The sequence below is a fragment of the Lactuca serriola genome, chromosome 1, assembly GCF_051521515.1.
Source record: "Lactuca serriola cultivar US96UC23 chromosome 1, Lser_US96UC23_V15, whole genome shotgun sequence".
Taxonomy (NCBI): domain Eukaryota; kingdom Viridiplantae; phylum Streptophyta; class Magnoliopsida; order Asterales; family Asteraceae; genus Lactuca; species Lactuca serriola.
In genome coordinates, this window is record NC_136408.1 from 210035066 (window position 1) to 210050641 (window position 15576).

Below are 15576 nucleotides of genomic sequence, written 5' to 3' on the forward strand. Positions count from 1 at the left end.
TTTTGAAGTTTTTTTATTTAGAAATGAGCTTCAGTGGTATAGAGGGCTTTTCGAAAAATCAGACTTCCGATTTTCAAAAAGCAACCACTATGGCTCTAAGACCAATTGTTGAGAGAAAAACTTTGAGATACACTTGAACAAAACTTTAGAACAAGTATATAGCGGAATGGTTAATCTCGAAGGATCCGTTAGCTCAGCAATAATATTAATAGTTAGAAGTTAGTGTGTTACATGCGGAAAGTAAAGTAATGTAAATGACAACAATTGTTATATCAAATATACACAAAAGAAGATTCATAAAAAGTTTCGCATTCAAACCAAGTTAGTAAGCGAGATCTAGCTTAGTGATTAAGTCACAATTGACTTGCTCTACAAAGAGAGATGATGAAAGTAGGAAGATTAGATAAGTAAGATAGAATGAGAATCTAAAGATGTGTATTAGAATTTTGTGGGAAAATCACACATACATTCATACAGAATACATAAGAAAAGATCTCTATTTATAGAGAAGATTACAACTCTAAAAGTAGCCATGCAAGGCATACTGCATATTAGAGTGTATTACAGAAAGTACAAAAAAACTATGTAAAATGAATAGACTGCGGTGCAAAAGACTCTGATTGCTGTTGCTGATGAAGAGACTGACTGCGGGTGCTGAAGTGGTTGCGGTAGCAGGTTTGGATGTGGTAGTAGTTGCGGTAGCTGAAGTTCAAGAGGGTCACTGTCATGATTCAACAGGTGGCCCTGTATGAAGAGGGATGTAGATTGGTTCGTGGAGAGGTGTCTGACCAATAGGAAGGTCAAGGCTGAGCACCAGATAGCTTACGGAAAGGTTTAGCCATTGGATATCCCGTTGTACAAGTGGGAGGATATTACTATGGACTTCATTACGAAGCTTCCTAGGACCGCGCGAGGGGTGGATTCGATTTAGGTCATCGTTGATCGATTCACCAAGAGCGCCCATTTTATTCCCATTCAGGAGGGTATTTCGGCCGAAAAGTTAGCCGGTATTTATATCAGGGAGGTAGTGGCGCGACACGGGGTGCCAGTTTCAGTGATTTCAGACAGGGACGTGCGGTTCACTTCTACGTTTTGGAAGGAGTTCCATGATGAGCTGGGTAGTCGTCTGCATTTTAGAACTGCCTTCCACCCACAAATGGATGGTCAGAGCGAGCGAACCATCCAGTCTTTAGAGGATATGCCACGGGCATGCATTTTAGACTTTGGAGGTAGTTGGGATACTTACCTCCCTTTGGCGGAGTTCTCTTATAATAATAGCTATATGCGAGTATCGACCGTACCTATTTCGAGATGTTGTATCGGAGGAAGTGCTACTCCCCGATATGCTGGGGAGAGGTTAGGAAGAGAGTCATGGGGAGTACCAAACTAATACTCAAGACTACAGAGAAAATCCAACATGTTCAGAGCACGATTTAGACTGCTCCGAGTCGGCAGAAAAGTTATGCCGACGAGCGTCGATCGGACCTAGAGTTCCAGGTCGGGGATATGGTGCTCCTGAAGGTGTCACCTTGGAAGGGCATCATTTGATTCAGTAAGTGGGGCAAGTTGGGTCCCAGGTGTATTAGACCCTTCAAGGTTATAGCTCGGGTGGGCAAGGTGGCATATAGGCTGGATCTGCCAGGCGAACTCAGTTAGATTCATAGCACTTTTCATGTCTCCTAGTTGTGGAAATGTCTGGTAGACGATTCGACAGTGGTGCCTCTACAGGATATTCAGATTGATGACAGCCTGAACTACATCGAGCGGCCAGTGAAAATCCCTAACAGGAAGTCAAAAGATATGAGGAACAAGAGAGTGGAGCTGGTAAAGGGGCAGTGGCAACACCGAAAGGGATCAGAATGGACCTGGGAGCCGGAGAGCGAGATGACAGAGCATTACCCCGAGCTTTTTCAGGATCAAGCGGCAAAATTCGAGGATAAAATCTAAGATAAGTGGGGGATATTTGTAACAACCGATTTCCTAGAATGCATTTAATTCAAACAGTTCTTGTGTTTTTCTCTGGGACTCGACGAGTTGGAGGCCCAACTCGTCGAGTAGAGTCGAGATCCACGAACAGTTTAAGTGACCTACTCGAAGATTCGGAAGACTGAACCGGCGAGTAGGTGTTGTTTGGCTAAAACCCTAAATTGAGGGTTTGCACCCTATTTAAACACCTTGTCTCAGCCTCCATCGTCCCTTATACTCCCAGAAGTCATCATATTGAAACCATAGCCATTTTTTGTGTTCTAAGGCCATTTTGGTGCTTTTCATTGGGTTGTGAAGCTTGAGAAGAGGAAAGGAGCTTGTGAGACCAAGGAGAAACAAGAATATCCAGAGCTTAGAGCTCATTTTCAGCTTATTGGAGGTATGATGTTGAACCTTTGTCTATAGATCTTGATTTTTGGGCCTTTTCCTTCATCTTTTTAAGCCCTAAAGAGGTTGTATTCGGGATTTAGTGTTGGAAGTCAGTGTATGCTTTAGATCCAAGTCTATTGGGGGGTTTTATGGCACAAAGGTGGTCATTTTGTTGCCATGAACACCCCATGCACCTTGGAGGTCATCTTTTATGGATTTTTGGACCAAAAACCCCTTGCATGTGTACCAAGTTTGGAACTTTACGTGTAAAATGGACAATAGGAGGTAGATATATGGTTTTGGTGTGTTAAGACCCATTTAAATCGACTGTATAGTGTTGGTCAAGGATGGACTCGATGAGTTGTTCTTGGGACTCGGCGAGTCTCGGTGTAAGGACCAACAAATCCTTTCAGTGGATGGGCCATTTGTTAGGGAGGAAAGTCCCATAGATGTTTAGACGCGAAAAGGGGGACTTGGGAATCATGGGACTGGACGAGTGTATGAGCAGACTCGGCGAGTCCAAGGCAATCTCCCAATCTTTGAAGATGGACTTGACGATTTGTTCATCTTACTTGACGAGTCGTAGACTGGACACATTCTTATGAGGGAGATGAACTCGTCAAGTTCATGAAAGAACTCGGCGGGTCGGATGAAGATGGTCCCGATGGTGTTAATGAAGGAGAATCCATCAAATTCTTGCAAGAATCGACTAGTGGAGTCGGGGTTGGAACGGGTTAATGGAGTATGGACTCGACGCATTGGTAGACAAACTCGGCAAGTCAGGTCAACTGAGTGTTGACTTTGACCAATGTTGACTTTGCCTGGCTTTGGTATTGACCTGGGTTAGGGTTGTATGTTTTGTTTGATGACCTGAGGGTTGTCCTGTAGGGATTAAGGAGTTGAGGAGAGCCAACCTTCGCGCTGAGGACAATTCAGACACTACACGACATCGAGGTGAGTTACCTTCCGGTAGAAGTGGGTCTAAGGCACCAAGGCTGGCCCACTAGTAATTGTTAGTTGGGATGGTTATCTTTGTGATAATTGTCTGGTCTGTTATTGTTGGACATGTGAGTATACTAGACTGCTAGATATGTGTGTATGCTAGTTTGCTAGTTGCCAGGTTATATGAGATAGTATCAGTAGAAGGAGACTAGTCCTTGATTCGGTCGTTAGGACAAATAGGTAGGTCGGACACCCCAGATAAGTCTGACATCATGATTATGATATGATATTCTGTGTTAGTAGTAGAGGTGAAATAGTCCCCGTGTTCGGTTGAGATAGACCAGAGGGTAGGTCAGCACCCAAAATAGCTTGACATGGGTGGGTCAGCACCCTAGAATAGCTTGACATGGGTAGGTCAACACCCCAAAATGGCTTGACATGGGTAGGTCAGCACCCTAGAATGGCTTGACATGCGTAGGTCAGCACCCTAGAATGTCTTGACATGGGCAGGACGGGCACCCCAGAATAGCCCGGTAGTATGTATGCTATGTGATTGTATGGTATGTAGTATGATGGGGGAACTGACTAAGCTTTATACTTAAAGTTTCAGTTTTGGTTTTAGGTACCTCTTCGTTTAAGGGGAAGGAGCCGACAGTGTAGCAGCGCATCACACACGCACACTGACGATTTCCACTTAGAGTTTTCTAGGATTGTACTCTGATATTTTATTATTTCCAATGATCTGGTTTTGAGACATGATAATATGGGTTTATGTATTGACATGATTTTGGCAATTTTTTGATGAAGCATATTATAAAATCTAGGGAAAAAGTCATATTTTTAAGACAGGGAAAAGGGCTCAAAGAAAAAGTGAACTGATGGTGTGAGCAAAATAGCTAATCTAAATTGCTATTTATAAAAAATACATGCGCACACCATGCACCCCACTGAAGGCACGTCACGTACTTGCGCTATGTCATTCCTCTGGTCGCTTGTCACATGTTGTATTATGCTTGGTCCATGCCCCTTGTTAGTATGCGCTGTGTACCGCAAATCCTCAGGTGCCCTCGAATTTTAAAAACTTTGAAAAATTGTATCTTCCTCATACGAACTAAGTCTTCTAGGCTCTTTATACCCATATATAGCTATCGACGAGATCCATAAATTTCGTTTAGAATCTGTTGGCTAATTATCACTTTATTTCTATAGTTATATTTTTAACGTGCTTAGACTGTTAAGGTCCGTATAAAAATCATTATTGTCTCATACGATATCCGTTCTCTACTGTTTTTATTTTGACGGATAGTATTGACGGTTTCTTCAACTCTCGTTTAGATTGTTTTTCCTAAAAATCGACCAATTGAAAATCTAGTTTTTATGTCGCACACTGTTGCTAAAACTTTGAAAAATCATAACATGGAGTTCACTTTTACGATTACTACGACTTTAGTGTAGGTTATTTATCCTAAATAACCTTCTACAAAAAAAAAACATCTATTATCATCGTGACGAATAATTATCATATTATTCTTTTAATTATCTAGCCATATCTTGCGAGCGTCACACAACTCCTCGAGCAGATGTAACCGGCAGGCCACCTTGCCCCCTAGCCACCACTTGAAAGGTTACCAAAAACATGGGGCCCAACTTGCCCCATTTCATAAAGCATATAACACCCTTCTTGGGTGATACCTTCACCAAGATGATATCTATCACCTGAAACTCCAACTCAGACCATCGCCTATCATCATGACTCTTCTTTCGACTATGTGTTGTGTGCAGTCTCTGTCTAATCTACTGAATAAGCTCTGTAATTTGGAGCACCACCTTAGTGCACCCTCTGACCCTGTGACTAACGTCTCCAACCAAAATCTACAACACATGCCCTCAACATATCCTCGAGCATCTAGATAATCCACTCACTATGCCTATCTGTCTGCGGGGAATAAGTAGTGTTGAACTGAAAGCTAGTGCCCAACTTCTCAGTGCACCCCTGTGACCGTATGAAGAAGTTATGCTTCATCGAATTTTCAGAGTATACCGACACTACTCTGTGTATTATAAAAATTAAATATTTGATAGATTGATTTTTAGATTAAGTGATCTATGAAAAATTCATAGTAGTCGTTAAGCCTACAACGTGCCTATAGAGAACGTCCAAATCTAAATTCATGAGAAGAAGTTATGATTTTTCAACGTTTCAGCGTAGTAGTCTGCATACATAAATGCAAATTGTGGAATGGTAGGTTATTAGACAAAATATATAAACAAGAGTTGAATATCTTGTTAATAGGAAACTGTCGGTATAGAGAACATTGAGAACAAAATTTTTATGTGGAAATTATGATTTCTGCAGTGAATTAAACATCCTAAGCCTACAAAAAATATCAAATTTTGATAGAATGAGAATTAGTTGTTGTGATCTAAAGGGAACGTGAAGATCTCGTGTCGAAAGCGGAGCTCATATGACGAAGCAACTCCGTTTTGAAACTATGGGAAATCGCGCAAGCTAAGTGCACGACAAGCATGATGATGTGGAACCAAGAGAGAGCGCCATGTGACATGGTCGGGGTAGCCCCTTTGTTTCGAGACATGGCGATTTGGCTCCATAAGATTGTGACACATGGTACCATACGAATGTGACATGTGGCACCTTTTAGATGAGGCTTATGTGGATGAATCCGGATTCAACACATGGAGGAAGAAGGATGGAGCCACCACACCCATTGGGCACGATGTGCATCTATATAAGCACGACGTGCATTCTGATTGTTGCTTATAAATACTCCTCTCCGTGTAACATTTCATCCCACACTGCTACAACCTCTATCTCGATTTCTATCCACACCTTTAGCCCATTTTCCTTAGGTTTATGTGCTCCAACAAATCCCTGTGACCCATGAGGTATTCAAACAAGTAGTAGCCATTCACGAGCAGTCCTGCAAGTACGATTTCTGGACTTTAGTCGGGAAGAATCTCTGTAACTTAAGCTACACACTCATTCTTTCAGTGTAACTTATATTTATAGTCCGAAGTCGTTATTATAAACCTATCAATAAGATTTATCAGTAATTCCGATCATAATGATGATTGATCTACTTATGGGAGAAGTGACTAGAATGGTCATGTTGGCTTGGTAGTTGGATTTTAGAAAGGCTATATGCTGAAATTGTCCTGCCTCCCACCAGTCCTTCCTGGTTGATCCTTACTTGATCGACATTGATGTCGACATTAAGATTAGTGAGGAATCTATACTATAATCATTATTGTCACAAGGATTACGAAATTAGACTAAGGGTTAGTACTTTCTTTGTCTAGGTATTTTTAAAGTATGAAGTGAGACGCTACTGAAATCCTCAGTCTTCCGATCTTATCAAATGAGTGCATAGTCCCTTTCATGAACATGACTTTAATACAAATAAAGTATGCAATATATGTTAAAGACTTTATATGTGAGATTTATTCTTATTGCCTGGAATATCTTTTAAGAATATATTTGACAATATATGATATGTGAGCCAAGTATGGTTCTATATGTGTTAATATATATATATATATATATATATATATATATATATATATATATATATTATTTCATGATAATAATAAAATAAGTATCATTAGAGAGAAGGATAAAGGTTTGTTAATACTTAAATTCTTTGTATACATTGAAGTAAGATAATGTTGTCTAAATAGAGATGGTAATCGTAGTTGTGCATTGTAGTCTTAGCAAGAGATAATATAAGACTTGCAAAAATGGCTTTAGTTTAAATAAGTTGGACAATAGGTATAATATTCTTAAGTGTACATGCGAGACATGAACAAAAAGTAGAATTCTAACATCCCTGGTCCAAGAGTATGGATTAGGCACAGTCACTTGTTTATGGTCAGAGAGTACGAATTAGACATAGTCATTCTTCTTTGGTCTAAGAGTATGGATTGCGCATATTCACTTGTCACTGATCTGTGAGTATGGATTAGATATAATCATTCATTCCTAATTCGAGAGTATGGATTAGATATTGTCATTCATTATTGATCCGAGATTATAGATTAGATATAGTCATTTATTCCTGATCTGAGAGTATGGATTAGGTAAATCCATTCATTTCTGAAGCCTAGTATGGATTATGTCATTGTATAGTATTATAATTTGAGGATCGACGGGCTAGGGTAGATTGCTTATGTGGTGAGTTTGTGTATTTTGGGTTTTAAGATATATATATTAACATTGTGGGATTAAAATTTCTATGTACTCACCAGGTTTCCTAATCTGACTCACTAAACTTCTTTCTATGATAGTTAATGGTGCAAATGGGCAAGCATAATGAGAGATTCAAGGAGATGTAGAGCATTAGTCTAAGACATTGTAAGGCCTTTTCATTCTTATGTTTTCTAAAAGTTATGACATTCGAAGTTTTAATGAATTAATGGAAAAAAATTTCTTAGGAAACTTTTTATGGGTCAAATTCTATATTTATAAATAAACTATGTTTTAAATAAGCATAATAATAAAGTTTTAAAATGGTCATGAAAATGGGAATATTACACTCTTGGTCAATCGATTGACAATCAGCTAAATGGCATCAACTCTGTTGGCCGTTTTCGGTAACTTTGTGATAAAATCCATGGTGATCGGTTTCCATTTCCACATGGGAATCTATAAACGTTGTAACTTTCCGTGTAGTCTCTAATGCTACCCATTGACCTTCTGAAAGGTCAAACATCTCTCCACAAACCAAGCTATCACTCTCTTTATGTAAGGCCACCAATAACTAAGTATCAACTCTTGATACATCTTTGTGGCTCCCTTCTGTATTAAGAACCTGGACTTATACGCCTCTTCTAGCAATGTCTATTGGACCCCACTGGAAACTAGAACCCAAACGCATCCACACTACTTCAATAATCCTTGATTATCAGTGATGAATCTATCAATCTAACCCCAAATCTTCTCTTTCTTCCAGTTATCTATCTTAATTCCCTCAGTCTCAACCTCCATGACGAAATCAAGAAGCGGTGATATGATGTTTATCCTCAAACATAATCCTCGAAAAGCGACTAGCCGCTTTGAGGCTCAAGGCATTAGCAAACACATTAGCCTTCCCTGGACGATAAAGAATCTCGTAATCATAATCCTTGACCACATCAATGATGGGTTTTAGCCATAAGAACTTTCCTATGTGCGCATGCAAAACCCTAATGCTCGAACCTAGGCTTTCTAATTAAACATGCTTTAAATCCAAGACTTCTAACAACTAATTAGGTTTCTCGATCTCTGATTTATTTGACATAGAACTTAATCGAACACATCAATTCAGTTCTGACCGGGCCCGGCACATATGTCAAATCAAATCATCGAGCGGCCGAGATATCGCTTTTACCTTCTTAGGTTAAAAGTTACAAATAAACTTCGACTTATATGCATTTACTTATTCATTAGCCAACTATACACAACAATGCGTTTTAAGACACCGAGTTACTGATGCGTTTTCGCATTATCAATGTACAATCAATTAACATATAACAAACCATATATCTAGGTTTTAAGACTATTTGATATTATCGTCTTGGGATCAACCTTTTTATCGTATTCCAATAGGTGATTCCAGCAAGCGCGGGTTTGTTCCAATGCTCAAAACCTGTTCATAAGCACTAATGAACGTCGCAGCAATCTTTTGCTATGTCTAATACCATTTAGACAATCTACGCACCAATTCACGACAATCTTCATTCATATCTACTTCCAACATATGAACGATTGTGGACAATTTGAATAATTCGATTATTCTTAATAAACTCAATTATTCTGGAAGTTAAAACATGCAAAATGAAACAATAGTTAAACAATTAACATAAGATAGTAACATTACTTATAAATAAAACTCCTTTATTTAATCATCAAATGTTAATTACATTTATCTATTACACGTTTCTAGTACTATCTAATCTATGTTAATATCATCCTTCAGACCAATACTCCTAGCATGCTGCAAGTGCTTAACCCTACTCAGTCCCTTCGTAAGCGGATCTGTTGGGTTATCTTTTGATGATATCCTCTTCACTACGAGTTGTCCTTCTTCTACACGATGTCTAATAAAGTGATATTTTATGTTGATATGTCTTGATCTACGATGATCTCTCGGTTCCTTGGTCAAGGAAACCGCTCCTTCATTATCACAAAAAATCTCCATGGGCTCCTTTATGGCGGGTACAACTCGAAGATCACCGATGAAGTTCTTCAGCCATATTGCCTCCATCGACGCTTCGCTCGCTGCAATGTACTCTGATTCGCACGTTGAATCAGCTACGGTTTCCTGCTTGGAACTTTTCCAAGTCACTGCTCCTCCATTTAGGGTAAAGACCCAGCCCGACTGCGAACGGTAGTTGTCCTTGTCGGGCTGAAAACTGGCGTCACCATACCCTCGCACCTTTAAGTCATCACTCCCTCCGTGGACTAAGAACCATTCCTTCATCCTCCGAAGGTACTTAAGGATATTCTTCACCGTAATCCAATGGGCTCTGCCAAGGTTCCCTTGATATCTACTAACCATGCTCAAAGCAAAGGCTACATCAGGGCGAGTACAAGTCATAGCGTACATGATTGAGGTAACTGTGGAAGCGTATGGTACTCGGCTCATTTCTGCTATTTCAGCTTCGGTACTCGGACTTTGAGTCTTACTCAACTTGGCATTACTTTGTATCGATAATTCTCCTTTCTTCGAGTTTTCCATACTAAAACGTTTTAGTACCATCTCTAAGTTAGTGTTCTGACTAAGTCCAATTAGTCTCTTACTTCTCTCTCTTACTATCCTTATTCCCAAAATGTAAGAAGCCTCTCCGAGATCCTTCATAGTGAAGCACTTCCCGAGCCAGGACTTAACTTCCTGCAAAGTCGGGATGTCTTTTCCTATGAGTAATATGTCATCGACATATAGAACGAGGAAGCTTACTATACTCACACTAGTTTTGACATATACACATGATTCATCTTCGCTTTGTACAAATCTAAACTCTTTGACTTTCTCATCGAAGCAAAGATTCCATCTGCGAGATGCTTGCTTAAGTCCATAAATGGACTTCTCAAGCTTACACACTCTATTCGGATGCTTCAGATCCACCAACCCCTCTGGCTGAGCCATGTAAACATCCTCAGCCAACTTTTCGTTAAGGAAAGCGGTCTTGACATCCATTTGACATATCTCATAATCATGAAATGCGGCAATCGCTCGCATCACTCTAATAGATTTATCTTCGCAACTGGTGAGAAGGTCTCATCATAGTCAACTCCGGGAGTTTGAGTAAAGCCCTTCGTGACCAATCGTGCTTTATATGTGTGTACGTTTCCATCCACGTCGGTCTTCTTCTTGAAGATGCATTTGCACCCAACGGTCTTACGTCCGGGCACATTATCAACCAAATTCCAAACTTGGTTATCATACATGGATTGGATCTAGCTATCCATTTCCTCTTTCCATTTTGCAGACTCTGGGCCTACCATGGCTTCCGTATAGCTATTAGGTTCATCAAGATTTATTAGTGTACCATCACTAATATACGTGTCCCCTTCGGTAGTAATATGAAAACCATAAAACTGCGGTTGAACTCTAACTCTATCGGAACGTCTAAGAGGTAAGTACTCGTCAATCGGTTCAACCGGAGTTTCCTCCTCGGGTTGAGTGCCAGCGGTAGAGGTTCCTTCATCTATCGACTCTTGAATCTCTTCAAGCTCGATTTGCCTCCCACTGTCTCCTTGGCTTATGAGTTCTCGCTCTCGGAAAACCCCTCTCCTTGCAACAAAGACAACATTTTCCTTCGGTCTATAGAAGAGATATCCAAAGGATTTTTGCGGGTAGCCGATGAAAATACATCTCTCACTACGAGGTTCTAGCTTGTCGTGAGTATCTCGTCTTACGAAAGCCTCGCAACCCCAAACCTTGATATGTGTTAACGAGGGAGCTTTCCCTGTCCACATCTCATGAGGTGTTTTGGCAACCTTCTTAGTAGGGACTCGGTTAAGGATATGGGCGGCAGTCTCTAAGGCATACCCCCAAAAAGAGATTGATAGTGAAGCACGACTCATCATAGAGCGAACCATATCCAATAAGGTTCGATTATGCCTTTCTGCCACACCATTCAATTGTGGTGTCCTAGGTGGCGTCAATTGTGAAACTATTCCACACTTCTTGAGATAATCGTGGAATTCAAGACTTAGGTACTCTCCTCCTCGATCGGATCGAAGCATCTTGATTTTCCTGCCCAATTGATTCTCCACTTCATTCTTGAACTCTTTGAATTTTTCAAAAGTTTCTGACTTTTGCTTGATCAAATAGATATACCCATATCTACTATAGTCATCGGTAAAAGTTACGTAGAAGCGGTTCCCATCCTTTGTGGTTGATCTAAACGGTCCACATACATCGGTATGTATTAGGTCCAATAGACCCTCACCCCTTTCGCAAGTACTTGTGAAGGGTGATTTAGTCATCTTTCCAAGTAAACAAGACTCGCACGTGTCATCTTCCCTAAGTTCAAATGACTCCAACACTCCATCCTTTTGGAGTTGGGCTATGCGTTTCTTGTTGACATGTCCAAGACGACAGTGCCACAAGGATGCTCTATCCATATTATTGGAAGAATCTATGTTCAAAACATCATTTCCTAAGTTATCAACAATCATAACAGTTTCATATATTCCATTACATGGTATAGCTTCAAAATAAAACACACCATTTAGATAAGCTAAAATAGAACCATTCTCATTATTAAAAGAAAATCTAAAATCTTGTCTAAACAAACCATGAAATGAAATGATGTTTCTAGCCATTTCTGGCGAATAGCAACAATTGTTCAAATCTAAACATAAATTATTCCTAAGCACTAAAGAATACACTCCAATCTTGGTCACAGGCGACGATCTTCTGTTCCCCATGATTATATTGATCCTTCCTTGCTCCCCATCCCAACTTCTTCTTAGTCCCTACACATTAGAGAAAATGTGATAACCACAACCGGTATCAAGATCCCAAGAAATAGCATGATTAGAATCGTTAGATTTAATTGTGTAAATACCTGTGAAGGACGACTTGATCTTTCCTTCCTTAATGGCTTGCAGGTACTCTGGGCAGCTTTTCTTCCAATGTCCTAACTTATGGCAGTGGTGGCACTCTGCCTCCTTTGGGTTAGGGCAGGGCTTAGCAGGATTAACTTTGGTCCCACTAGAAGAGACACCATCTCGGGCTTTAACCTTGCGATAGTTCTTAGACAAGGCCTTCCTCTTCTTTCCCTTTCCTTGACCAATAGCCAAGACAGGAGCAGCGGGTGGATTAGGAGTTGGTGCAACAGACTTGTCTTTGAAGTTGCTCTCAGCGACCCTCAAGAGACCTTGGAGTTTGCTTAGGGTGACCTCCTCTTTGTTCATGTGGTAGGTCATCCTAAATTGATTGTAGCTCGGAGGCAAAGAGTGAAGCACCATGTCGATCGCCAAGTCTTCCCTAAAGTCAACATTTAACTTGCGAAGGCGGTCGACATACCTTTGCATCTTTTGCAGGTGCACGGTAAGAGATTCTCCATGACCCATCATAGCGGAAATCATGTTAGTGAAAATATCAAAACGCTCTTGTCTCGCGTTTTGGTGGTATCTCTCCAATAAGTCTCGATGCATCTCGTACGGGTACATGTCCTCATAGGACTTTTGGAATTCGGAGTTCATGGTGGCTATCATGATGCAATGTACCTTCGTTGCATCGCGCTCATGAGTTTCAAAAGTGGTCATTTCAGCTGGAGTATCGATTTCAGGGTTGATTTTCTCGAGCTTCTTATCGAGGACCTACTCCTTATCCTCATAGCGAGCAATGGTGAGAATGTATCTTATCCATTCGCTAAAGTTCGTCCCATCGAAAGTGACCTTTTGACAAAGGCTCATCAATATGAAAGAACTAGCAGCATCGTTGTTTGCGTTTGACATCTACAAATAGAAAGGACAAAGATAGATTAGATTATGAATCCCTAATTATCACTCAATAAGAAAATTACGGCTAGCATCCAACAACAATATTTACATAGTAGAAAAGGGATGCCGTAATCCAACATGCAAATAATATGAAGGTAAGTGAATGAAGATTCACTAATTCTCCACCACGAAAAAATAACTTTAAGTCCTAAATGTATTGAGAATTCCTAGGTTCGGATGAGATTCATTGAAACTATTCAATGGCATGTTTAAATCTCGATATGCCCCTCTTGTTTGTGACTGGGATACCGAGGATCACAAAGCGGGTGTGAATTACCATGCAAATTCACACGGTGCCTTCATTGTAACGATCACCTATTCGATGTGCCGGTAAACCACACACGCTCCATCGAACTATGATAAACAATGAATCACCATTTGCCACCTTTGCTTAGAACCAATTAGTGTGCCGGTAAACCACACACGCTCCACTAACTTCTTAGCAAGGGTGCAAAGTGTAATTTCATGGGATTGCATCAATTCACTTTTCATAAAGTAACTAAGATTGGGAAATTTAAAAAATATGTAGTTACTTTGTATTTCATATTATAATTTTAATGAGAGGATGAGTTTGCCCTATCCTACCGGTTCGGCTAACGACCCTCCACCGATCAAGCAAGCGGTGGGTGTGAGTGTACACCCATTAAGCGCTATTTTATAGGCCGCAACCTTATACCCACCTTATAGATCGGCTTCGTGAATGACGCCTACTAACGGTAAGACTAGCATTTTAGTTATATTAATCTTGTAATATTATATTAGTATAGGGTTGTATTTTAAACTTTTAATAATCTAGGGTTTGAAATTTAAATTGTCTAAATTAAAACTTTTAATCACAAAACATAAATTTCAAAACTTGAGGACAAGTTTTAAACATTTAAAACATGGAGGATCACATAACAAATAATTCCAATTAACAATTAATTTCCTAATTATCTATATTTGATTTATTCAAGATTTCTTGCAACATAATTACCAATTTAATCAAAATAATTAATAAATTATCATATAAGGAAATTAAATGTTTTATTAGTTGATAAATATCTTTAATTAGATCAAGATTATAGTCATATATATCAAAAAATCGGATTAGGGTTGATCTAATATGATTAAGGTAATCATGAAGAAATCCCGAATCTGGCCTTTCCTGACGCTTGGACTCGCCGAGTGCACCAAGGGACTCGCTGAGTCAGGCCAACTCGCCGAGTCCACTATGGAACTCGCCGATTCCATGACTCAGAAACACAAAAAACGAATTTTGCAGTTAAGTTTCAAACAAACAAGCAACAATTTAATAGAAACCAAGCTAGGCTCTGATACCACTGATGGGTTTTAGCCATAAGAACTTTCCTATGTGCGCATGCAAAACCCTAATGCTCGGATCTAGGCATTCTAATTAAACATGCTTTGAATCCAAGACTTCTAACAACTAATTAGGTATAAAACAATACAAAATCAGAACTAGGATCATACCTTTGAATCTCTTGTTTCATCTTGTTGTCTTGGAGCTCTAGAGTCACAATTGTCACTCCTCTAATGGCTTACAAACACCAAATAGCAACGAGATGATTTGAGAGAGAGGAGAGGGGAGGAAATTCGGCCAGGAATTCTCTACTTGAGATGAGATACCGATTTCCGTTTGCCATAGGGTCTATTTATACTTGTAGACTCCTTAAGGGTTACAACTTAAACCCTAGTTGGATAATCTTCTCTTAAAGCAATCCAAATCCATTCCTTAGATAACCTTGGACGATTTTAAGCTATCCCTAGCTTCTAGAATTCGTCCATCTGCTATCCAATTAGGAATTATAGTCTAAAGTTTAACTATCAAACAATTGACAGTTTATACCCTCTTATTTAATTAATCTCTTTAAGTCACCAAATTAATACCAATTAATTTATGACTTATATTTAATCAAATAACAATATTATTATTCTTTATATTATTCTCATAATATATTAATAATATTTATTCTCTCTTAATAAATCATCCTATCAAGTTACTATGGTGAAGGCAACCCAAAAGGACCATGCACAATCGGGTCAAATACTTGCCTAATATAGTTGCAGCCTTAGACACTATTCCAACAATCAATTCGTCTACGTTGCCCCATATTTATATTCGGCTAGTACATAAGATATATCAGGCTCTCGTGATCTGTGTATAAGGTACTGTGAACCCCATAAAGATAGTATCACTAAATCATGAGGGAAAATATCGCTGCCCCCAACTCCAAGTCGTGTGTCAGATACCTAGCCTCATGTGG